This window comes from Rattus norvegicus, chromosome 4 (genome assembly GCF_036323735.1).
Source record: "Rattus norvegicus strain BN/NHsdMcwi chromosome 4, GRCr8, whole genome shotgun sequence".
NCBI classification, from domain to species: Eukaryota; Metazoa; Chordata; class Mammalia; order Rodentia; family Muridae; genus Rattus; species Rattus norvegicus.
In genome coordinates, this window is record NC_086022.1 from 37,392,119 (window position 1) to 37,417,638 (window position 25,520).

The following is a 25,520-nucleotide window of genomic DNA, read 5'->3' on the forward strand; positions in this document are numbered from 1 at the left end:
ATCCCACGTTAGTCCTCTGTGACGTCACGGATCCCACGTTAGTCCTCTGTGAGGGCACAGATCCCACGTTAGTCCTCTGTGAGGGCACATGCGCACGTTAGTCCTCTGTGAGGTCACAGATCCCACGTTAGTCCTCTGTGAGGTCACAGATCCCACGTTAGTCCTCTGTGAGGTCACAGATCCCACGTTAGTCCTCTGTGACGTCACAGATCCCACGTTAGTCCTCTGTGAGGGCACAGTTAGTCCTCTGTGAGGTCACAGTTAGTCCTCTGTGAGGTCACAGTTAGTCCTCTGTGAGGTCACATGCGCATTGGTAGTAGTAGTAGTACATGTAGCCTTGATCACTTACTGAAAATAAAATCTATACTTTTAAACCCAGAAACTGACACGCTCATAGTTTCCTTCGTTTCTGATCTTTAAAACTTCTGGAAAACACCAAGGGCATTGAATGTCTGCTCTAAAGGGCCGTGCAGAAGGGCAGAGGCTAACTCTCCTCAGAGGGAGTTATCATTACCACTGGAAGAGAAGAAGACACAGAATGTGTGGTGCCTAGTGCGACAAAAAGGAACAGAGAGAGTGGGGTGGAGGGGGTGGCCAGCCCCACATCCTGATTCACATCTTCCTCTCCAAGCAGCTGGCTCTTCACGCCTTCATCAGCTCTGGAAATGGGTTCTTCTGACACATATGGCTGCCTTCCATCACTGATCGCCTCTGCCTCCTGATCAGCTCTGGAAATGGGTTCTTTTGACACATATGGCTGCCTTCCATCACTGAGTGCCTCTACCTCCTGAACTTTAGTTGCCTAGCAGAGGGAGGGGGAGATCTTATCATTCCTTACAAAAGAGGAATCTGCCAAAGTCATCATGATTTTTTTCTTCCTTCTAAACAGTCAACTTAAAAATGAATTGTTTGAGTCTATGTAAAGTATAAGTGGTATTTCAAAACCAAAGCATCTCGTTTATATTTCTCCATTTGTTCTTATTTATTGTTATGTTATTTAGTCTCTTAAGTGGATACAAAATAATTGAATTTTCACCAGGATAAAATTATTCAGTTGGGAGAAAATTCAGAAGCTGTATTTCACCGTGACCTGTTCCTTTCCTTTGCTGTATTTTGCTTCATTCTGTGTCTTTGCTTAATGAAATGATCTTGCAAATGGCAGTTCCACTGTGATCAGTGACCATCCTGCCTGAGCCATCACCCCAAGTAGCATTTGAGTAAACAGTTCTGCTTTGCTTCCCGGCAGATGTGCTGTGTGTTTCCAAGAACGCTGGCTGACAACCTTTCCGGCTGTTCTGGCAGTAGGGGAATAGAGAAAATGGCATATACTCACCCTGAAACAAGAAAATGTGCTGGATAATTCTCCCTCTATGCAGGGTAGGCGTGGCTATGGGTGGAGTGATAGATATTTTACATGAGTAATCTTTGGTAGAGTAAGTAACTTTTCCTGCTGAGCTTTTCCTGATTCCTTAAATATTGTTTGGTTTTATATGTGCATTATTACATGGTACAAGCATTTGTATCATACAGCTCAGTTCACTGCAATGCCCATGGCTGTACTTGGGCAAACTGAACTGCTTATATTCTAGTTTCTCCACTTACCTATCGGGGGTGGGTCCTGACAAATATGTGTCAGTGAACGATCATTGTAAACCGCCACCTAAAGAGCCAATTGGAAATCTGGACATCCTGGATTACAATAGGTTGATTGAATTTTCGTCTTAGCAATAATTATGGGTACTATATACAGGCCAAATTTGTAAGGGCTTTCTTTCGGTATGATTTTTTAAAAATACTGTTAACTTTTTGAAATTTAAAACTGATCTCACAATTATATTACAGATAACAAAATATCAAAGTAATATTTTATAAATTTGTCTTTTAAATCTCAAAAATTTTAGAAGGTATGTTACATGCTCAAATACAGTTTTTATTAGCTACCTTTTAAGTGTTTTGCTACAGATTTATAAGTGAAATACTATAGAGAGAAATTTGCTGTTCATTAAAGCAATGACGATGGGATGTCTGTTTTGTCACTAAGTAATATCGCATACCAATGCAAGCATACCTGATAGACTAGAGTGTACATTGATTACTCTGTATTGAAACACATGGGGACAGTCCCTAGCATCAAAATTTTTAATTGTCTGTGGTTCTCAGGTACAACAAGGTTTATTTAGTTCTGTGGAGCCTTTCTGTAATCGTCCTCATTGATAACCTGTTTGTGTCTTATAAGAAAACATTTACCTCAGTAAGGCTCTCTGTGCTTTACCTCTGTGCGCTGTGCATAACTCCTTAGTGTGAGCAAATCCCTGACCTTCGATTTCAGTCAGACCGCCATCCAAAAGCTTCATGATTTCACTGTGGTGTACATTCTTAAATTGACCTAATTTTATGGGGAGAACAATTTACAAATTACTAAATTAGCTTCGGATTATGCTTCAGAGAAGTAGGCTAATTGGGTATGTACTGTCCGTGTGCCAATCACCAACTATTAGTAATTAGCAAATTAAAGCAGCCCATTAATAACCTGTTATGATTATACTTGCTCAACTGCGGATCAATTCTGTGTCCTTTAAGTCAGCCTGCTCCAAATTAATTTAGTGATAGACTCTACTGAGGCACCAGACTTAGAAATCATAGTTCCAACTGAAGGTTGTTTATATGTTTGTTCATGTTCTTAATTGCTATGAAGATTGTCTTCTGTTTGATTCACTGTCACACAGAAATATGCGCACCTACTTTAATCCACAGGGACAAACAAAGCCATAAGGATTAAGCTTTATGAAAACCAATCTGGAGGACAACCATTCATGTCATAAAGAAATTTGTACTTTAAAATTGTATGCTTGTCTTTAAGTCATAGCTTTCTTCATTAATTAAAATATGACTTGATATACACAAATTAATTTTAATTTTTCAGTGTAAACCTGTGTAAAGCAGGATACGTTTTAATATGTGTTATGGAATAATTCATGAGATCCATGTAAAAATATTTTTTCTTACTCTTTAAAATTAATTTTTTACTTCGTAACAAAGAAAATAGTGGTTGCTTCAAAGCATGAAGCACACAGTACCAAAAACACTGCCAACAGCCCCAAGATAACTGTTCTCTTTCATCTCACAGGAGATACAGCCAATGAAGTGAGATGCAAAACTTCCGAAGCAGAAGGCAGCCAGTCTTCGGAGGTAAGGAAAATGCAGTAGAAATCCTTTGGGCGTAAAACTGGGGGATCGCTATGATTTCAGAGTCCCCAGATGATTGGCAGTGACAACTCACACCAAGAAACAGGTGGCCTGTGAGAGCCAGTGATGGGCAGTCCTGGGAGTGGCTTCCCAGCTCTCCTGCGGTTTCTACTGCAAGAAATGGGACCTCTTGGAAAGAGGTGAAGAAGAAGAGAGGGATGGACGGAGGAAGAGAGTGGAAGGAAAAGGCAGGGGGACATTAAGAGGAAGGGGGCATAAAAGAGAAAAATACAGTTCTTGAGTTAGAATGGTCTGACTATTTCTGAGTGAACTTTGAGAATTCTATTGTCTTACTATTTATTTCTGCATCAGACAATATTTCTTGACTGGAGAAAAACCAACTTATGGCTTCTTCTTTTTTTTTTTTTATAAAAAAGCTGTTTTCTCCTTGAGGGAATGTTACACAATGTATTAAAAGTGTTTAATCACTGAAGTAATTATCTTTAAGACTTAGGGAAATGTTAGGTATTAGCTTAATACTTAGGAGGAAGAGACAGACATGATTTTGCAGCTTTCTGCTCAGCGACTCATCCCCACATCTCCCAGCAGCACAAGAGCGAGCACATCAGTGAGGTCAGGGGTCAGGGTCTGCCCCGTCTGCTTCAGCACAGGTCCCTGTGCCTGATCCACAGCGTGTGCTCAGGAAGATCGCCACATGAATACACTAACTACAATTAATTAATAATGGGCTATAAAGAGAAAGTTGCCTTTAAGGGATTTTTAATAATTTTCACTAAGCAAATGTTTTATAATAAAGGGAAAACTTACTTAGATTCATGAATAGGAAGAAAAGTCATTTTATTTTTTTCACTTACCATTCTTTCATTCATTCATTCCACAAATATTTACTAAGTAGTGACTATGCCTAAAACACAGCACAAAGAACTGGTTAGATAATGGTAAAGAAATGGATGCAAGACAAGAAGACTATCTACGTCCACACCAAGGCACCTTTGATCTCTTCAGTTTAGCTGCCCTTCGAGCGTGAGTGAATGCTCAGTGTTGACCGTGAATACCTTCAGTAACTGCAATAGAGCTTGCTGCATTGGAGGCTTGGGAACTAACCACATGACTTCTTTCTTTGAATTGCTTAGTGTCTTTCTCAGGCTACTGTCACAGTACTGGCTTATAGACAACAGGAAGTATTTTAAGTTCTAGATGTGGGAAGCTCAAGCCCAACGTGCTAGCAACTGTGCTGTCTTCTAAGAGCCTGCTTTTTAGTTCACACGTAGTCCCTGCGTGTCACACAACATGGAGTTTGACTTTCATGTTTCCCTTGTTAAAGGGAACGCTCCACCTTATGAATGTTCCACCCTCAGGACCTGATGATCTCCCCAAAGCCACATCCCTTAATGCTATTACCTTAAGAATTCAGTTTCCTCACACCAGACAAACATGTGGGGGTTGGGGGCACTGCAGCATATTATGGGACGTACCGGATATGTCAGTACAGCTTGATAGTTTGTTGTTGCTGTTAAGTTTTCTCATCAGCATGGAGACTTCCAAGGCTCCTTCTTAAGGAAAGGAGCATTAGAAGGTGGCAGTCACAGGAAAGTGACCTGGCTCCTTGCTGAGCTGTGCTCCAGACTTTCCATTAGTACCTTAGAGCCAGTGTACGTGCTCAGATGAGTCAGCGGTGCTCTCTGAGCAATGGAATAGCCAGTGCTTGCTATCAGAGAGCACAAAAGAAACAGGGGTGCTACAAAGGAAACCACTTATTAAATCACAGCGTAAGAAGCTGTCTATGGTTATCATTAAAAAGCCAAAATTATCTATCTTTACCTTAAACATCTAAAATGTATTTCTTTATTTCTGTCCTCTAAAAACCCAACAATGAAAACATTGCTGTATACTCTGTAGTGCTCATACCGTCATGTAGAAACAAAGCTATCATCTAATCTGGGTGTTTTAAGCTCTGGTAAGAGGCTCTCAGCTCCCACAGTGAGTGTATTATTTATGAGCCTATGGCCCCGAGTTTGACACTGTCTACCCAGCTGACTACGTTTGCTTATACCTAAACATTTCAACTTTCACTTGACCATAGAGAGGTTTACTTGTTGATTGTTGTACCCCCAAAGCATCTCTGCCCACGTTTTCATCATCTCAAGATATCACCGTCATCTATGGCATGGTGTAGACCTGAATCCCTAAGGCATCCTTGGCTCCACTCTGTCCTTCACATTCCTATTTATCTCTTTCAAGTCTCGGTGTCTGGATCCCAACAGTCCCTCAGCCTTGTCACTGTTAGAGCAGTCAAAGCCACCACCGTGCCAGGTTTCTACCTTCAGTGTTCCCTTAGAGCCCACTGGTCACATAGCCAACAAAAGTAAGCGCCGGCTCACACCATGGCTTGAGACTAGCTGACTTCTCACCAAGAGAATGAGCATTAAACCCAGCGTGGGCTCCAGGAGTCATGCACCATCCATCATCGTTTCTCCCCACATCCCACCCTTCCCTCCGTGCCCCTGGCCTTCCTGTCATTTCATGATGATGGGCTGTTTATCTTCTCGTCCTATATGTTCCTGGAACTCACACTCATTACCAGAGCTTGCCTTATCATAAAAGTTAGCATTTATTTTGCTAGCAGTTCCCATGACTACCTCTGCCAAGATGTCCTGCCCCGAGTCACCACCACATATCTTTGTTTCATCTTTTCTACAACATTTATCACTGTCTCTGATCACATATTTACCACCTGTCTAGAATTAAGATCTGTCTAGAATCTTATAACTCAGATTCACAAAAATTATGTTAGTGATGGATTCAACAACCGAATTAAAACCCTGAATGTCATTCGAATGCTTCTCTGTCTCCTCCTCGTCAGGTCCTGACGACTCTGCCTCCTGAGCATTTTCCTAGCAGGTCCCTTTCCCTCAGCCAGGACTCATCAGTGCATGGACCGTCACTGGACCACTGTTTCTTTCCCAGATCTCTTTCCAAAAGATGGAAAACTTCTAGCCTTCAGTACTTCAGTACTTCTAACCTTGAAACCCACAGAGTAAGAGCCTAACCTGAGAGACTGTTCAATCACTACCTCCTATAAACCCTTTTTTCTGCTCCTGCAGTCAAAGACAGCCCCATTACTTCTGACTTCTTGTGCTGTTCCTGATGACGTCACTATAATCCCATGCTCAGAAAGTGGAGTACACCCCTTCATTAGCTTCTCAGCCTCCTGTGCTGTGACATAAATGCCCTGCCAGTGACTTCTCAGTTTATGGTCTCAGTTAAGTGGTCTTCTTAACAAGTAAGTCTCTTCATCAAATTCTGTCTTCTGCTTTATATTAGACATTTAATCTCTTCTCCCTGTAAAAAGAAAGGAGTTTTGTGTTTTGTTTTGTTTTGACTTCTTAGTAGTTACCCATTTTTAAAAAAAAAATCTTACTTTTGGCATTCTTCATTAGCAACAAAAAAGTTAATGATTTAAGATAGTTTTGACGAGTATATATCCGATAAAGAAATTATAATTAAGATGCTAGCAGAGAGATTCAGAGTTTACTAAGAAATGCAGAAATGGTTGGTCGGCTGACTGGCAGGCAGGCTGGTTAGTTGCTTTATGTGTTAAGACAGAGCCTCTGTAGGCTAGGATCACCTAGAACTCAGAATAGCTTAGAGCAGCTCAAAATCTCAGTGATCTTACTGCCTCAGACTCTTGAGGGCTGAATTTCAGGCATAATATCTGTAGAAATAACATGATAAGAATATAACTGATAAATTATAAGGGGTTCCATAAAGCTAAGAATAATGTTTTTAGTATTTATGTTTGTACATATACACATGTATGTTTGTGTGTATAGATGGATATGTTTATGTGTGTAGCCATACATATACCTATGTATGTGTGTGTAAATGTGTATATTATTCATATGTACATATGTATGTAAATATATATTAATGTTTATTAACTTTTATGTTTGTGTACATGCACATATTTATATGTATGTAAATGCCTATATACTTGTGTGCATAAATGTATGTTTGTATACATGTATATATTTATGGTTTGTATACATGTGTATATTTATATGTATAAATGTATATATGTTTGTGTGCATGATTTGTATATTTATATTTGTATACATGTATATATTTTTAGGTGTGTATATGTGCATGTTTATATGTATGTATATATTTTCTCAAAACATGTTTTGTTTTCCGTGCATGGTATTTATCAGCCATTCAATAAATGCTCAATATTTGGTCTGTACAAACACTTAAATTAGAGCATAGGGAATTTATCCAGTTCATATCTGAAAAACTGGGAGTAGGCACTTTACCTCTCAGTGTTAGAGTGATGAGGACATGGGTACACGACAGTTCATCTCTCATAACTATTCCTGCCTGTTTTTCATGGTTTCAGCTGGGCTCTCTAAGCATGCTAATAGCTAGCTGGAGTTGTAAGTTGATACTGCACGAACACTTGCCTGGGTTGTAGTTACTTCCATATCCTACACTGAATGTTATCTTACTTGTCCAATGCAACCTCCTGCAGCCATCTTTTATTGTCTATCTATTACACCTTTCTTCAACACTCATTTGTATTTGAGTATTTTTTTTCTTTCTTTTTTTTCTGTGTCATAACTGTTTCTGCATTCATCCATTACATAAAGACACATTACAAATCAGATTTTTAAGTGTTCACATTTTTAAAAATTATTCTAATCAGTCATTCCCAAGGATTGTTTTCTTGTTTGTTTGTTTGTTTTTCTTAACATTTATTTCAGGATAGTATTTATTTCAGGAAATTTTGGAAGTATTTTCAACACTATTCTACATCTAATTTTTGTATTTCAAACTCATGCTTCCCCAGAATCAATTCACAGTTTGGCAAATAAGCCAAACATAGTTTGCTAATTAAATCTCATTTTATAATTAACAGATTAGATTACTTTTTCCTTTTTAATGATTTTTTAATTTAAAATATAATTATATCATTTTTCTACCTTCTCTTTTCTCCCTTCAACCATTCCCATTTACCCCTGACCCTTGCCCTTTTTCTCAAGTTTGTGGCCTCTTTTTTCTTTGTGTGTGTGTGTGTGTGTGTGTGTGTGTGCGCGCGCGCGTGCGCGTCTGGGTCTGTGTCTGTGTGTATGTGCGTGTGCGTGTGTGTTCCTAAATATAAAATACAACCTACTTTCTCTATATCTTACTTGTACGCCTATGATTTCAGGGCTAACCACTTAGAAATGGGTACGAACGGGGAGCTGTCTACAGTTGTTTATATTATATAATGTAGTGCAAATTACATGTAATCACCAGAGGAGTTAGATTGTGTGCGTCGCGTGTGTGTGTGGGTGTTGCATCAGACAAGAACTTGAGTGAGCTGGTTGTCTCCTTTCCCGGCATGGTTCCCAGGATTGAGTCTGAAGAAAGTATCTTTACCTGCTGAGCCATCCTGCCAGCCTAAGAGAACCAGTAAGACTCTTGAGAACTGAGAGTTGGGATTTGTATTAGAGCTTTGATGGTTTGGTGATAAATGCTAGAATCCTAAAGGAAACACTAACCAAAATGATAATTGAATTAGCTCGAAGATAAGTAGGCCATATTTAGTTGGTTAGACAATTTCGTCATAGAAAGGTCTGATGAATTAACTATTTGCATTTTACCACTACCTCACTAAAACATGTTTAGACTTAACAGTCTAAACAATAAATAATAATTTTCTGGCTTGTTGCCATATATTTTTTGAAATATCAGGCTGCTTCATTTATTTTAACAAATAGTTCATTAAAAATCTATTTTGAACAAGGTTCTTTTAAATATTCTCTGTGTCTGAAAATGTCTTGGATTATACTCCTAAAACTTTACCATATGAAGATAAGCAAAACCATTGACCATGATTAAACTCCAGGACTAAAGGTATAGTGATGTCTTTAGAGGCCTCCGTCACCTAGGAAAAATGTAGGGTATTACAGAGGTTATCATAATTTAACTGAGTGAATCAATGCCACTGTTCTCAAGTATGAAGGAGTTTGTAATGCAGAGATGATAATATGCACGTGTTTGAGACACCTGAATAACATATTCTGAAAATTACAATTAAATTATAAATTAAGTATACATTGGCGCATGCTATGACAATTTTAACTGTGTTGCTTAATCTCATTTTATATCATAAAGATGAATATTGTTTGCATTAGAAGATTGTAAAATCTATACTGTACTAACTTCTTGGTTTTTATTATGTTGCCTGGAAGGCAATTAAAAGCACAAAGTTCAATTAAAACTTTTCTAACAATAAGTGAGAAGACAAGAATGAGCTAACAGTCATTACAAAGCAAACCCTTTTACATTTTGTGTTCAGATTTGAGGATGACATGTTGGCTGGCACTCCTCAATTACTTTTCTCGTAATGATCGTCTCTGCCGTAGTTTGTCAGAAAGGCCTGTGCAGTCTCAGTGCAGCATGCAAACCCTTCGGCTGTCCTTTGTAGTTTCATGAGGGCTTGTTAGCCTGGAATTTAGTGTATTTTTGTATTTGTATGTAGTTATTAGTATTGTGATTCTTTTCAAGTTATTGTCATAACAAGAATCTGTGATTCTTACCAGTTGCGATATACCACTTTGGATTTAGATATTTAAGTAATTTAACTCCTTTGAAGTACCATTTTATTTAAAAAGCCAACAAGTGGGGAAGATGTGAGTATTCTCCTGAATGTTGGGTAATGTGGCCACTAACTGGATCCTAAAAGAAAACCTAAGTTCTGAAATTTGGCACAATCAAAAAAAAATATTAAGCAGGAAAAGCAGGTAGCGTAGCACATGCATACTGAGCATCACTGAAAAGTCAGAGTGGCCTGCCAGAGTCCATGTCTGTTTCCAGTGTATTAACATGTTGTACTTTGGAGCCAACTTTGTTCATTTACATAAAAGAGCACAGCCTCAGTAAGGGTTTGACACCCACCTCACAGGAAAACATCAGGACCTGGGCTCTTCCAAACATTGACTTTAAACACCGCACAATGCAGTAGCCACTTGTCAACGGTGGCCGTTGAACGTGTGGGATGAGCCTACTGTGCATTCAGAAGTAAAGTACAGACGGGCCTTTAAAGGTTAGACATGGAAACCTGTGTCAATATTAATATCATATGCAGGTAGGATGCTGTTTCTGATAGATTGTGTTCAAGGTGAGGCAGTAAGTTAATTTCTCTTATTTCTCATGGCTGCTAATTTGGCTACCAGAAAGAAGGAGTTGTTATCAGAGCTCGAGTGCGTTTGATCGATGCCAACTGTCAGCAGCAGTTTACTTTCATTCTTCCCCGAGCCGTGACTTCCCGGAAGTCTCAGAGACCAACTCCTCTTTGCCCTTGCCAGGACCTATAGCGTGAAGCAGCCTTGCCTTGGCAGTGCCAGCCCTGACTTAGGTGACTGGAGGTGATGAACACACAAATGCTACTCAGTGTGCGGCTCTAAAGCCAGATGACTGTATTTTTCTTGCTTTTTTTTCACTTTCCACCTCTTCTCCTGAGGACTTTTCTGCTTTGTTCATATTGTGCTGTTGACGATGGCACAATTCTAAGTGAATTCAAGTTTCCAGAGATGTCCTTCATGTTTTTATACCTCAAGTTATGTTGTAAATTATCATAAACGACTTTGGATATCATTTGTCAGTTATTCTCTTAGCCCATATTATTATCTGTGTCAGCAACCAAAAGTGAGTCTGTAAAGAGATCAACTGGCCAAAGCAGAACCTGTGTATTGAAGGACACACACATTTATTGTCAACCGGCCTCTGCTTTCTAGTGACATATAACTATTTCTTTGTGGAATGAGAAAGCTAAAGTCAGTGTATACTTATTTTAAATTCTTTAACTTTGGAATTATTAAGTATTAACTTAAGGGCTGTAGAGTACTCAAGTCAACAGAAATCACATTATATTAAACAGACAGAAACAATCGGAAAACATTCGTAATAATGAGATTTGTAAAGTCCTCCTGTGAAGGTAAATGTAATACTTGAATTACTCACATACTTCCTCTAAAAGGGATAACAAGGTGATCTGTTCCCTAAAACTTCAAGACTGATGGTTTTCTTAAGAAAGCCTTTTATCTTAGGCAGTCCTTTGTTTGCCCTGCAAAGGGACCATACAATTAGCATGAAATTAGAGGATTCAGTTTAAATTTGATGAACAAGCACGCCTTTTTCTTTGGCTGCTTTACATGTCAGGTGGACCTGTATCCCAGCAGAACACTCCAGCAGTCACTCTGTAAGGTACTCCTAGTTCTTCTGTGTACCTTAATGAATAAAGGATTCTGGAAGTCACAAAAGAAAGCTTAATGTGCAGAGAACGTAACCACAGTGGGTTGGAATAGCTAGGTTTCTCCCCTTTCCAGGGTTCCAGGGTTGCTCAGCACCCTCTTTTTTTTATGGCCACCAGTAGAAGATCTATTAATAAGAACCCTGTGAGCATGAAAAAGATTTTCTTGTACCTGTTTTAAGTTATTGTCATTGATCAAAATGCATGCTTCTTTTTTGACAGAATTATTTTGAATAACATATGTGTAGAACATGGTTTATTTTAGTATATAAATATACTGAATATTTTAGTTGGATGATTTGTCTTTTAGAAATACAACAGACAATTTTGATATTCTAGTACTTATAACCTGTCAGTGAACACCACTTAATATTTCTTTAAGGTATTAATATTCCATTTTTCTTAATCAAGAGTGACTCCCAAGGGTTTTAACAGGAAGCAGTATTTAAAGATGAGATCCCACCTCTGTGGGGAAAGTTTTCATAGCTTACTAGCTAATTAAGCCTAATTTTTTATATTATGTGTTGTAATTCTCTCATATGCGGCTAATAGCATTCCCTTAAGGAAGACAAAATGCCACTAAAATAGAATTGATCTTTCATCCAACTGCTAATTTTTTCATTAGAATGCAATACCTTATAAATTATGATTGTTACTTTAATAAAAATAATAATAAGGGTCCATTTAAATTTGAATTTCAGCAGGCACACTTCGTTTTAACAGCGTCTCAGTATGTAGCCCTGGCTCATCTAGAAATTGCCTTTTAGACAGGCTGTCCTTAAATTTGCAGTGATCCTCTTGCCTCTGCCTCCCAAGTATTAGGGTTAAAGGTGTGTGCCACCAAGCTGGCAACAGGTACTTTTTAGTATGCATTTGCCCCATGTATTATTTGAACATACTCAGAAAGTCGCCTTTATCTGATCTGGCAACTCTTAACTCAGAAGAATGCTGAGTTCTGTGTGGCCTGCCTGTATCTGCTGTTTGCTTCTGCTGTCCCAAGCCAGGGACAGTCTTAGGGGCTCGGTGTGCTTGCAGGCTGTGCTCTGACTTGCACACATAGTTGGGAAGATAAGAAGGGTCAGATTATGGGTTTCCCCTTGATTTCTTTTTAATCTAGAACAGAAATGCTTACATATGAATACTGACACAGGTAAAGGGGTCCATACAGCAGAACCATTTTCCTCTGGTCTTATATTGGTTTGTTTAGCGTGGAATTCCTAATAATATAACCACATATTTAAAACTTTAAGGCCCTTAAAAACATGTGTTTCCTACGAATAGTGAGGCTTTTGGGTAAAATGTGGCTCATCCAGAAAGAAGAAAGAGAAGAAGCTCATCTCCTGAGCCATCTGTTCAGTTTGTCTGGTGGAAGGCACATTCTCCTTACGTGTTACAAAACCCCTTTTCATCCGTGGAGCCCCAGTGCAGGCATCACTTCTCCTGCGAGGCTTTCCCTCACCCCCACCTTCACCCTTGCAGTGAATCCTGCTGCCCTGCTTCAGCTTCAGGGTACATCTGTGCACGGGCGTACATGCACATGCACACAGACATGTTGTCAGACTTGCTTGTTTGTTTCTTAGGGACCGTTAGAGTTTTGAAGGGAGGCTGTGATTAAAATCATCGTTTTGAGTTTCGAGTGTCTAGTCCAGTCTCCCAGGCTTTGAGGAAGGTTTTCATCTTAATGGAATGACTGTCTCCTTGACGAAGCTTCAAGCAAATCTGCTCTTCTGAAACTGATCTCGTGTCCTACCACAGCTTGTTGTGCCACAGTAGAGAATATGAACGTGTTTTAAGGTTTCAACTAGATAAATAATATAGTCACTCTTGAATTGTTAGTATTTGGGTTTGAGAAGATAAGTGTGCCTTTATGGAGGGTGGCCATGTGGTCTTCTTACTGAAGTGACATAACTTTGCCGTTGGCACCCACCGCCCGCCCCCCAGGACTGGAGAGTCTCCTCTTCTCCTGTCCTTGCTCCATCCCTCCCTTCCCTCACAGCAGTACTCTAGCTCTTCTCTCCCCTTTCTCCTTTCCTTGTTCTCTTTGGTTCCCAGCCTCATTAATGCTGCTGTCAGTGTGTCTCTTTATAGGAATAAAGTGGAAATATAATCTTCCTGCACAAAAAATTACAGGCCTTGAGCTCCATTCCCCTAGAACCTACCCAGTTACCAAAGGCACCTGATTCACAATGCTACTGTCCATTATATTGACAGCTGGAAATGTAACTCTTGTCAATCTACACGTGCATTTTAACAGAAGCTCCCAATCCCCAATCTTCAAAGGATTAATAATATTAACATGATATACAACTTTATAGAAAGTATAGGGAAAATGTTTTTGAGAAAGCTGAGCTATTTTAATTACCTTTGAAGGAGTGCGGTAGTACCTCAGATATTCACATATATAAATGAATAGGAAATCCGTTTATCTACACAAGTAATGGACAGCCCTGAACTGGTGACTTAAACCAGGAGGTTATGTTTCTTCATCTAAAAATGTCCCAAGTTGTGCAGCTGACAAGTAGTACAATGGCTCCTTGATGCCATTAATGTCTTAGACCTTTCTTAGACAGTCACCACCTTTAAAGTGTCACTCCCATGTGCTGGTGATTACAAGGTGCATCTCCATCGTAGCAGAAGGAAGTCTGGGCAAAACCTTTGAGAGAATTGGCCGTTTAAGTGAGATTTTCAAAATCTGATTCAACAGCTTTCATTTGCATCTAATAAACTGCCAGTTTCAGCCAGGAAGGCCAGAAACCTGCCAAGAGTCTTCTCCACAATTAAGGGAACAGTCCACAAATGGGTGACCAGTAGCCATAAAACAATTTAAATTAGGTCAAATCATTTATTGTTTCCCTTTAAAATTATTTAGTTTTAAAATTTAGTTTAATCCATATTCCAGTATAATGTTCCTAAGATACAGTTATTTCAATGAGTTGAAGACTATTCAGGAGATAATTTAGTATGCCCACTGGCTGCACAATGCTGTGAGTGCTGCCAAAGGGGCTAAATGAATCATTCTGTCAGAGTCTTCACCAGTGCACCGGTCCAGCCGTACAGATGGGAAATGCAAACAAGGGAACTGTGAAGGGATCGCATGCTGACCAGCCAGTGAAGCCTGGTCTTGCTTACTGTAGACCAGACTGAGTAGGACACTGGCTGAACAGAGCATGATCAGGGCAACTTTAGTACCTAAGGAAGGCCTGTAGAATTTAGGACTGCAACAATTTGGCAAGAAAATTAGAATAAGAGGACAATACACACATTGCATTTGTTACCTGTCAGTTTAGGGTATCTACACTAAGATCTTTATGCCATATAAGTCCTTTCCATTTTAAAAAGTGTTTCTCAATATTTTATTGAATTCTTTTTTTGGAAAAAAAATCTTGCAATATTTTCTGATGATAGTTTCCCCTCCTAGATCTCCAGTCCCCAAACTTACCCATCCACCCACTTCTAATCCCTTTCTTTCTCTCCCTCTTTAAAAACCAAACTGGCAAACCAAACAAACAAACCAAAATATAAAATAAAATAAGTAAAAACCTTAAGAAACACATACATACCAACAAAACCCAGAAAAACAAAGTATCACAAAATCAAAAGCAAATGGGTGTGTGTGTGTGTGTGTGTGTGTGTGTGTGTGTGTGTGTGTGTGTGTGTGTGTTGGCTTTGTAGTCCAGGATGGCACCAAACTTACTGTCTTTACATCTTATCTGAGTGTTAAGAGAATAAGCACTTGAGTTGGGTTCATACTACCTTAGTCCATGGATCTGAATAAAATAGTGTGTGCTGTTGTCATACACATAAAACTAAATGGCTGCAAACTAAACAGTAGCTTTATCACCATAAGTGCATTATGCCAATGACTTTCATGATGATATTTTCACACACGTGTGTCTTTGCTTTGATTGTGCTCACTCCCATACCCTCTCTTGTTCCAGCCTGCCTCTCCTCTTCCTACACTCTCCCCTTTGTTCCCATCACACATGGACCCCGTTTACTCACGTGCCAGGGTCTGGGAGTGCCCATGCCAGAGGAGAGGGGAGGCATCAGATGCCCTTGGAGCTGGAGCTCGCAGGTGGTTAGGAGACCCTGATATGGCTGCTGTGAACTGGATTTGAGGTCTGTAGGAACAGTACACACTGCAGCTCATCAGTGCTCTTCCTCTGGAGATTTCTAGTCCTAGCATTATAAGGAACATTGCATGCTTAGAACACCTAGCAGTTTTCACAGCAATGTGGAGATAATGGTACGTCATTTAGGTCTTTCCTAATGTTCTCTTCAGATTGTTGTTGACTAAAAAGCAGCAACCACTTCCACACTGGCCTTCTAGTCCCTGGCTAGCCACAGCAACCAGCTCTACCCAGGTTTAGGGAACAGATGGCTTTCCTTTGATTTTAATTTTTTTAAATGTATTTATTCAGCAAGTAAATTTTAACCATCTTCTTGGATCGTGGTTTATAAGAAGCAGAGAACAAGATTCTCAGTAATTACAAATCCTGTGACTGGAAAAAATGTAGCTCATTGTTTTTAAATGTAAATGACTAGCGATAGGGGAAATGCTCACCACATAAGCAAGAGAACCTGAGTTCAGATCCCTAGCACACTGTAACCCGAGTGTGGAGTGGGGACAAAGGCAGGCAGATCCCTCCAGCTTATCAGCCGGCAAGCATAGCCCGTGATCAGTGAAAGAGCCTGCCTCCAAAACAGGATGGACAGTGCTCGAGAAAGACAACTGACTCACACACACCCCTCCGTGTGTGTGTCTCTCTCACACACACATACACATACACCATTTGTACACACATGGAACATGTTCGTACATATGCTACCCACATACAGAAGTGTGTAAAATAAATTAATAAATGAGTAGAAAAGTGTCTAAACCCGATGCAGACGATAACCCTAGTGCATTAGGTCTCAGTTTGCAGATCTAATGATGCAGAGGCACGTGTGTCAGTTCTACTACGAGCAGCCCCAGTGAGCCTTAGGAAGGCATGCAGTGCCGGCCGGCCTTCAGTAATGCTGGCCACAGAGAAGGGCCACTGCAGTTAGCACCACTACTCCTTCATGCCGAGTTACTCACTTGGCATGTCAGAGCATCTGCTGTTTGTCCTCTTCTTACCCCTCAGGTCAGCACCTCACTTCAGGCCCTTATCACCTCCTTTCTTTATCACTGTCTTCTGTGAGATCGGTCTTCTGCCTGACATTTACCTGCTCAGTCCTTAACACAGTTACAGACTTCTCTACTTTAAAAAGAGAAAGAAAGAAAGAAAGAAAGGGTAATATTAGTTTCCCATACCTCAGGAATCTGTGTCCTGTGCTCCTCAACTACACTTGCAAATATGCCCGCCGCTCTCCCAGATCCTCCAGGTCTGCATCAGATGCTTACAGAGTGCTAGAGTCAGTTTCCCTTGTCCTAACGTGGCACATGCCTGCAGTTCGCTGTCTGCTTGCTCTGTGCTGAGTGTAGACTACTCTTTTCATGGCAGCCATCACGAAGGCCAGCCTTCTGAGGCCCAGCTCAGGATGTGACTCTCCACAGGAGCCATCCCAGGTTAGTTCTGTGGTGTAAGCTCTCCCATGCTGCACTGACTTCTACTGTTCGGTTACTAAAAAGTAAATCATTCTTTCTCTCTCTCTTTCTCTCTCTCTCTCATTGCTTTTATTTTCTTTTGTCTCTTCTGTGTGTGTACAGTGATTTTTGAGCCAACTTTCATTTTTCTAATTCTTATCTTGAGCATGTTCTGTTTCTAGTTTCCTTGTATGGACTTTTGAACCAGGGTTTGCTATAGTAGGCCGGACATTGCCCCAAAACCTTAGTACAGGGAAACATAATAGGGCTATTTCCATGAGTAATCATGAGTGGGCCAGAAGTTCCATGAAACCTGGGGCTTGGCTCTGTTCTTCCTTGTATCTTCTGTTAGTCTAGCCTCATTGGACAGAAGAACTGAACTGAATCAAAGCAGAGAATTTATAATTATTTCTGGTATGTAATCATCAAACATTTCCTGATGAGGCTATGAGGATGTTTTTAATTATACAAGGAAAATTTCAGCGCTATATATAGCTTAGTGGTAAAGAGCCTGCCTGACACACATGACGCCTTAGATTTAATCCTCAGTACCAGATAAGTAATAATAATAAAAATCTTTAGAGTATATATTTGGTTGTTAAATGTGTATCTTAAACACTGAAGTTACACTGAATATGCTGATGTGTAAGTAGTATAATTATATTATTTTGTTGTATATACTATTCTTGATAATGTAAATTGGATACTACTGACCAGCAATGCTTTATATATCTAAATAGCTAGATTAAGGTAGCATTAGTTTTACTTTATAAAAATCCTTCAATGATGTTTTTAGGTCCATCCCATCCTTGTGCTGTTCTTCCTGGATCCAGACCATTTCAAGTACCATTCTCTAAAAGAAACTTATTCTTCTACATGGGTGTGAAGCTGTTGTTGGTACTATAAAACCTAATTTTCTGTACTTTTAAGAAAAACAGCTGAACTATTTGACCATAAAATCCAACTAAAGAACAGTGAATTGTTGCTTCTTAGCTCCAGTCTCTCAGTACACATCTGAGTCAAATAAGTAGGGAGTCTCTCCAGATGGCTCCAATGTTTGCTTCTCTTCCAAGGGACCCAACTTCAGTTTCTACCACACATATCAGCACACACCTCACACACACACACACACACACACACACACACACACACACACACACACTTTTTCAGAAAATTTTATACGTGAAAGAAGTCAACATGATCTCTTAAATTATGACCCGTTTTCAGTCCTTGGAAATTGTACAAAGACATTCCGTGTCATTTTCTACGCTTGTTTCTGCTGCTTATGTGACCTCAGCTCTGCATCCGAGCATCTCTGAAGACTAGAGCTTGTGTTGAGAGCAGGGCTGGAGGCTCCCTCCCGTTGTGGCTTTTAGACAATTACCTAACCTCGCTGTGCTTCCTCATTGACATCACCTTCCGTACCTCACAGGAGCATTGTAAGACTGTTTGTGCAGTGTTTTCAGAATCTCAGTGAAAGGTATTAATTTGTAAGCATGTGTTAGTATTATAATTATTAGTCGTAATAGGGATGGTTGTTTAATGTGAATTTCTTCTAAGTATAGTGTCATATTTTCAAAGGACAATCTCTTTCTTTATGGCCAGATGTGGATACAATTAACCCTTTACCCTTTATTTTGAAGATACAATTAGTCAATTATGTATGCAATTCGAAGTGTATGCAGTTTTTGCCTGAATGACTAATTACAGCCTTGTGAGAGTCCTTTTGAAAATGCTGGCCTTTTGAATCTTGACTGTCTCTGTCTCTGTGCTAAGCAATTTATGCCGACCATCTTTTGGGGCCACTCTGGCTCCTGAATATTGAGGAATTGCTTTTGCGGTTACTGGAGAAAGATTTTCACATTCTTAAATCTCTGGCTTTGTATTTTGCCATCAGCCTAAAAGGCCTTTAACATGGTTCTAGTTTCAAAGGTTTTATTGATTTTTTTTTTCCTTTTAATCTTGACATTCAACTGATTTTTCCACAAACTGCATTTTGTGAAGCAGGTTTTTCTTCTGTAACTTTTCCCCACGTAAAACCCCCATTTCCTTTCTGTCTCTTAATTCAAATATGCCCTCTCACATCCCTTTACTCACTAGAGAGTAAGGAAGGAACAGATTAGCATTTACCATTTCATCCTGCACATCGCCTAGTGGCACATTTTTACAGGGACCTTTAATCGCTGTACTATAATGTGCATTTATGTGGAAGAGAGGAAGCCTCTCTGATGAGAACTGGATAAGGCAGTGATCGATGAGTATAGCAGAAGACCATTAGCAATCTTTTTATTGATTTTTGTTTTGTAAGACCAGAGTCTTAAAGCAAACCAATGTCTGACTTGACTTAAGCCCCACTCCATGAGAAAGAACCCATACCCAACACTGCTTGAGTGACCAAGAACTAGAAACTAGATGACCGGACACCTAAGGTAAAACCAACAATGCTGGCCTCAAAAATCAAAAAGTTAATAAAGTGATTGCTAATGATCTGCTGTACTCATAGATCAGTGCCTTACCAGTCAACATCAGAGAGGCTTCCTATGGCAGCAGATGGGAACAGATGCAGAGACCCACAGCCAGGCCTTATTCAGATAGAGTATAAATTGGATTTCTCCACCAAATCCCTCCCTTCAGAGCTCAAGGAATCCTACAGAAGAGGAGGTAGAAAGAGTGTAATAGCCAGCGTGGGTGGAGGATACCAGGAGAACAAGGCCTTATGAATCAACTAAGAAGGGCTCATAGGGGCTGACAGAGACTGAGGCAGTAATCGCAGGCCTGGGTGGTCTACGCCAGGTCTTCTGTGTATGTAGTATAGCTATTAGCTTAGAATCTCTTTTTTTTTTTTAAAGATTTATTTATTTACTTTGTATATGAGTACACTGTAACTGTCTTCAGACACACCAGAAGGGGACATCAGATCCCATTACGGATGGTTGTGAGCCACCATGTGGTTGCTGGGATTTGAACTCAGGACCTCTGGAAGAGCAGTCGGTGCTCTTAACCACTGAGCCATCTCTCCAGCCCAAGCTTAGAATCTCTATAGGACTCCTAGCTGTGCGTCCCTGACTCACTCTTGTGCCTGCTTTAGGACTCTTCTTGTTGGGTTGCTGTGTCCAAGTTCACTATGAAAGCTTTTGCTTCCTCTAATTATACTTTATTTTGTCTTGTTTGGTTGTTATTTCTTAGAAGCCTGTTCTTCTTAATGAGAAACAGAAAAGGAGTGGATCCAGAGAGACTGGGAGAAGTAGAGGGAGAGGAAACTATCATCAGGATATGTTGTGTGAGAAAAGACTCTATTTTCAAAAAATATTTTTTAAAGAAGAAATAAAAAGAGAAAATGTGAAGAGACGAGGAAGATTGTATGAGCGTTGGTGTCGCAGTCTCCTGAGGAATGGAGAACAGACAGATTAGACTGATGTTTATTGTTCGCCTCCTGCACACATTACTTTTTATTTAATCATTTATTTATTTGTGCTTTCTTTGTCCCTGTCTCCCTCTGTAGCCCTAGCTATCTTGGCTCCCACTCTGTAGTGGGCTTTGAACTCAGGGATTCCCCTGTAGTGGGCTTTGAACTCAGGGATTCTCCTGCCCTAGTCTCCAGTCGTGGGGATGGCGGGTGCGAGCCACCACTCCTGACTGAAGAGTGTACTCTCCCTCAGTCGTCCCCACTGGTAACGATAGGGCTTATATAGCACCAGCGAGCACCAAGATGAGTCAGAGAGGAGTGCAAGCCCAGGGTCTCAGGCTTTCTAGGATCTAGAGTAAGCTGCTGAAGGTGAGATAAGATTAGAAAGGCTGTGGAACTGTTGCAGGGGGATGAGGACTGGAGGGGAATAAAGTCTGGGGTGTAAAAATAAATAAATAAATAGATAAATAAATAGATAATTTTTTTTAAAAACAGAAAGACACTTTCTTTGGAGGCTCCAGTGAGTGTGATCCAAAGGGTCAGAGGAGTATGTTGAAGGTAGTGATCACATTAAGAATATTAAAAAGTTTTTTTTTGTTCTTAATTCTTAGAAAGTTTCTCTTCTAATAGCAACTAACACAGGTAACCATCTGAAAAGAAAACGTGAGTAAGAACTTGTCGACATTTTTATGTGAGTAAAAACAAAGCTACCAATACACAACCGAGGTCAGAGGTAAGCAATTGATTTAGATAGAATTGTAGTTAGCTTGTAAGGAAGGTATAAGAGACATGAGTGGAATATAGCAGAAGGCCCTGAAAGAGAGGGAGAAAGTGCATATGAATCAGCTGTGAGTGTGAGGCTGTCCCATGGTTTTGATAGGCAGTGCTCATGCCCAGAGCCAGGCTGTGAAATTGAAAGGCCCCGATTGTCAGAGGAGTAACACAGTGACAGACCATAGGAAAGGAGATGTGTCTAGAGATATTCCCAACATGAAAGCCAGAGTCTTCTCTGACTAGGGATAACACATATAGGGAGACCGGGCCTTAGCATTCTGTAGTGTTGACAACAGTCCTTTCAGAGATGGGAGACAAGCTGTCAGATGACTAGGAAGTGCCACGGCTGAGGCTGAGTGGCAGAGCACTTGCCTGATGTCCAAGGTGGTCTGCATTCCACCCCCAGCATCGAATAGAGAGAGAGGTAGCCAGGAAGAAAGAGGGAAATAGCTTTAATTGAAATAGGGTTGGTGTCAGGAAGATTACAGGCATGAGAGACCTACCTGCCCCTTGGTAATTATTGTACTGTGCCAGATTTAAGCAAATACACTGAGGTGGCCACATAGAAAACTCATTTCTTTGAAACATAGAACTTTTGTGTTATGGAGAGGCATGCATATTTAACTAACTGAGCAAAACTTCAGCTCTGCTTATAAATGGTTTTAGTTGTACAGCACCTAGAACATGGTGACATCTTCTCAGACTTTGTCTGAATGCTTACCATGAAAAAGCAGAGCATACAGTCTGCTCAAACGTGTATTAATCTAGCTCACTCTAACGCTGGCTTCCAAGGAGGGCACATGAATAATCTGTGGTACCTCAGCCTAGAGATTGTGGGGCTCCAACACTCTATCCCTCTTAACCTCCAATAACCTGATATGATTCTGTCAGCCACACCATTTTATTGTCTTTCCGGTCCTTTTGTGTTTCCAAGTTTTTCATATCATCAGACAAGGATTTAATCAGTCTGTGCTGCTATAACGAAATATCAAAGATTAGATAGCTTAAACAGCAAATTTTTTTTCCTCAGAGTTGTTGAGGCTGGTCAGTCCCAGATCAAGATTTCTGTCATCTCCATTTTGATGAGGCTTCTTTTCAGTTGCTACTTCAATGTATCTTCATGGAGCAGAGACCACTGTGCCTTGCTCTTATGAAGCCACTACTCTCATCATTAGAGACCCACCCTCGTGGCCTCATCTATTCTTAATTCCTGGAGGGCCCCATCTCCGAATACGATTTCATTGGTACCTAAGACTGTAGAGTGGGGAATTATTTGGGGATTGAGGATGCATTCCCAAAGAAAATTAGTAAACCCATGACCTAGGAAAGTATTATTAATTATGAAGAGAAATCTCACCTTCGCATTTATTTTTAAATAATATGTAACCATATGGTAAGCACCCTGTAAATATCTATTCTTCCCTTTTGTGTCTCAGGGAATCTGTAATAGAAATTCACACAGCATTCTGAAATCAAATTTGACAGTTTGTGATGCAGAAAAAAATTTTAATTGTTTGTGGTGGTAAGGATTGAATTCTGATATTTGCATATGATATGCAAACCCTGTACTACTGACATATATCCCCAAATCTGCCAGAGTTACTCTTGAATATGGCTCTAGAGAATGACAGACACCATGCTTGTATCTGCAGAAAGGATTTTCCCATTTTTTGACCCATTTTACTTAGGAGATATTTATGAAATTTGTTTAAAGTTATATTGCTTTATTCTAAGATATTGAATAAATCTAATATTTATGAAAAGGTTACATCTGTCTAATGTAGACACTTAGACTTTAATTTTTCAATCTAAATTATCTAATCTAACCTTTTATTTCATGAATTAATTGCTTAGTAATGATTTTTTTTCTTAGTTGTTTGAAAATTTCCTACAGTGTGTTTGTGTTTTTATACAGTGCTTCTCCCAATCCAACTTTGTGTCCTTTCTTTTTTTCTTTTTTTGAATATTGCTTTTGTATAATGTCATCTATAAGAGACTGTTTCCTTCAGCATGTTGACTGTTGCCTCGTCCTTTGTGCCTTATTTCTTGCTTTGTAAATATTCTTTGATAGTGGATTTATTCATATTTGTTTTATTACAACCAGAGCTCACTTTAACAGAGTTATGTCTTGGTGGGAATGTGTTCATTTATCGTTACTATATGAAATCTGTGTTTAGGTCACCCCCCCCCCACCATCATACTCATGATCTGTAGTTATTTGTCCATTCATGCACATGAACTTACAAGAGCAACCTGCTGAGTCCCGTTAGCTTTGTTTATATGTATGTGTTCAGGTCTGATGACTTGGCATTAGACTGATTCTTTCTCCTTTCAGAGAGCAGCCATTAACTATCTATAGTGCTGTGTGCCCTGGTGGGACCTTGAGACCTTCCCTATCCACACTGGTGTGTCAGGTCTCATTTAGGTGATCATCTCGTTGAGATTTTAGAAAAGTGCCTTTCGTGTCCTAGAGAAGACACTATCGCACACCAAATGTCCTGGTCTTCTGGGCCTCACCCCTATCTCCTCTTCCATGCCATTCCCTGAGCCTTGGAGGTAGGGGTTGTGTTACAGGTATACCAGGTAGGGCTAGGCTAGTCCTCTGTGTTCTGATCAGTTGTGGTTGTCTGTGAAAGCCTCCAGGTGCATTGGTGGCACTTAAAGCCTAGGAATAACTAGCAGTCATCTAACCAAACTTAGGCCTTCTCAATGGGAGGGAATTCATACCCAGTACATAAACTTGGCCGACTGTCTGTGGCTGGTGAGGCTGTGGACACTAGAAGAGAACCTGCTCCTTCCACTTCCTAAACCAGTAAAATTGCATTCTAAGTACTTGGCCTTTTACCCACAGTGTAGCTCTCACCCCTGATCAAAGATACCTGTTTTGTCAATGGAATCTAGTAAGTGCTTTGTAGGAGGGTTTCCTCATTAAACAGTGTATCTACAGCGAGTGCAGGGGCAATCTGCAATCCCAATACTTGGGAGGCAGCAGCAGGACTGCTGTGAAGCTGAGGCTTGCCTGGGCTACACAGCTCAATTGCCAGACCAGCAAGGGCTACATGATAAGATCCTACCTCAGAAATATGTTTAAATAATTAGTAAAATAATGTGTACACTTAATCTTTATTGTTTGTCATATTGTTTAATGTATATGTCAAATATATTTAGTAATAGTATTCATAATTATATGGAAATATATACTATATCGTTTCATTTAATGTTGAAATGTTATATTAATAGTAGTAGTAATAATTATATAATAACATATATTATAAAATAGCATTATTGCTTATTAATATATACTCTGTGTTACATAGTATATATGAAAAATACTCAAATACTTTTTAAATGGATGAATATGGGTTAGCTGTAAAAATTGAAATTGTTATCTAAACACTTGAGACCAAATTTCTTTAAGTTTCCTAGTTCCTTTATATAGAATTATAAGATTCTCAACAAATTTTCATTTGATACTCATCTTTGATGTAACTCAGCCAAAATGAATTAAAGCCAATGAAGAATTTTTTAACACACTACTAGAATAAAAAAGAAATTGCAAATTTTCAGATACTCTTTGGAGTCAATAATAAAATATTTAGATTACTGCCTTTTATAAATAACATTATCTAGGCATAGTAACTCATTTTTTTAATCCAAGCACTCAGGAGGTAAATGAGTCTCTGTGAGTTCAAGGCCAGCCTAGTCTACACAACGAGAGCTTGGAAAACATAGAGAGATCCTGTCTCAAAAAATCATAAATAAATAAACAAATAAATAAATGTGACTTTTAGCATTTTAGTAGTCAGTCATTTTTTTCTATAATTGATTTTAGTAAAATCTGTTAAGCTAAAATATATTAAGATAAACATTACTAATCTGTCTTTCCCTTTATGGAAAGTAAAATGGCACAGTAATGTTTTCAAAAAGATGCCACATTGTGGCAATTTTAATACATTGAAATAAAATTGATAATTGTCTTGAAAGTGTTGGTCACTTAGGAAGTCTCCAATTCATGCATCAATCTTGTGTCTAAAGTGCACACAGCTTGGTTAAAAGTATTAACCATATCAAGTATGTCATAGGATTAAGGGAGAGAAAATCAGATGTCACTGTGGTGTGTTCCAGACATCCCGTAGAGTGTGTGCTGAGTAAAGCTCGCTCTAACTGGATGCTCACTTGTTATTTCAGTAGCCATCTTTCAGATGCTGTTCATGAAAGGGAGGAAAAGGTCTGCGAAGGTTGCTGAGTTAGAGTACACCCTTGGTCCA

The 25,520-nt window shown here is 39.5% G+C and overlaps 1 protein-coding gene across 1 annotated transcript in view; it reads left to right on the plus strand.

Annotated features, from left to right (window-relative positions):
• Window positions 1-25,520, plus strand: part of Glcci1 (glucocorticoid induced 1) — a 327,628-nt gene that overhangs the window by 117,848 nt on the left and 184,260 nt on the right. Inside the window, exon 3 of the mRNA NM_001177442.1 lies at window positions 3,128-3,189. The gene's annotated coding sequence lies outside the window, so the exon portion shown is untranslated. The remainder of the gene's footprint in view (window positions 1-3,127; window positions 3,190-25,520) is intronic.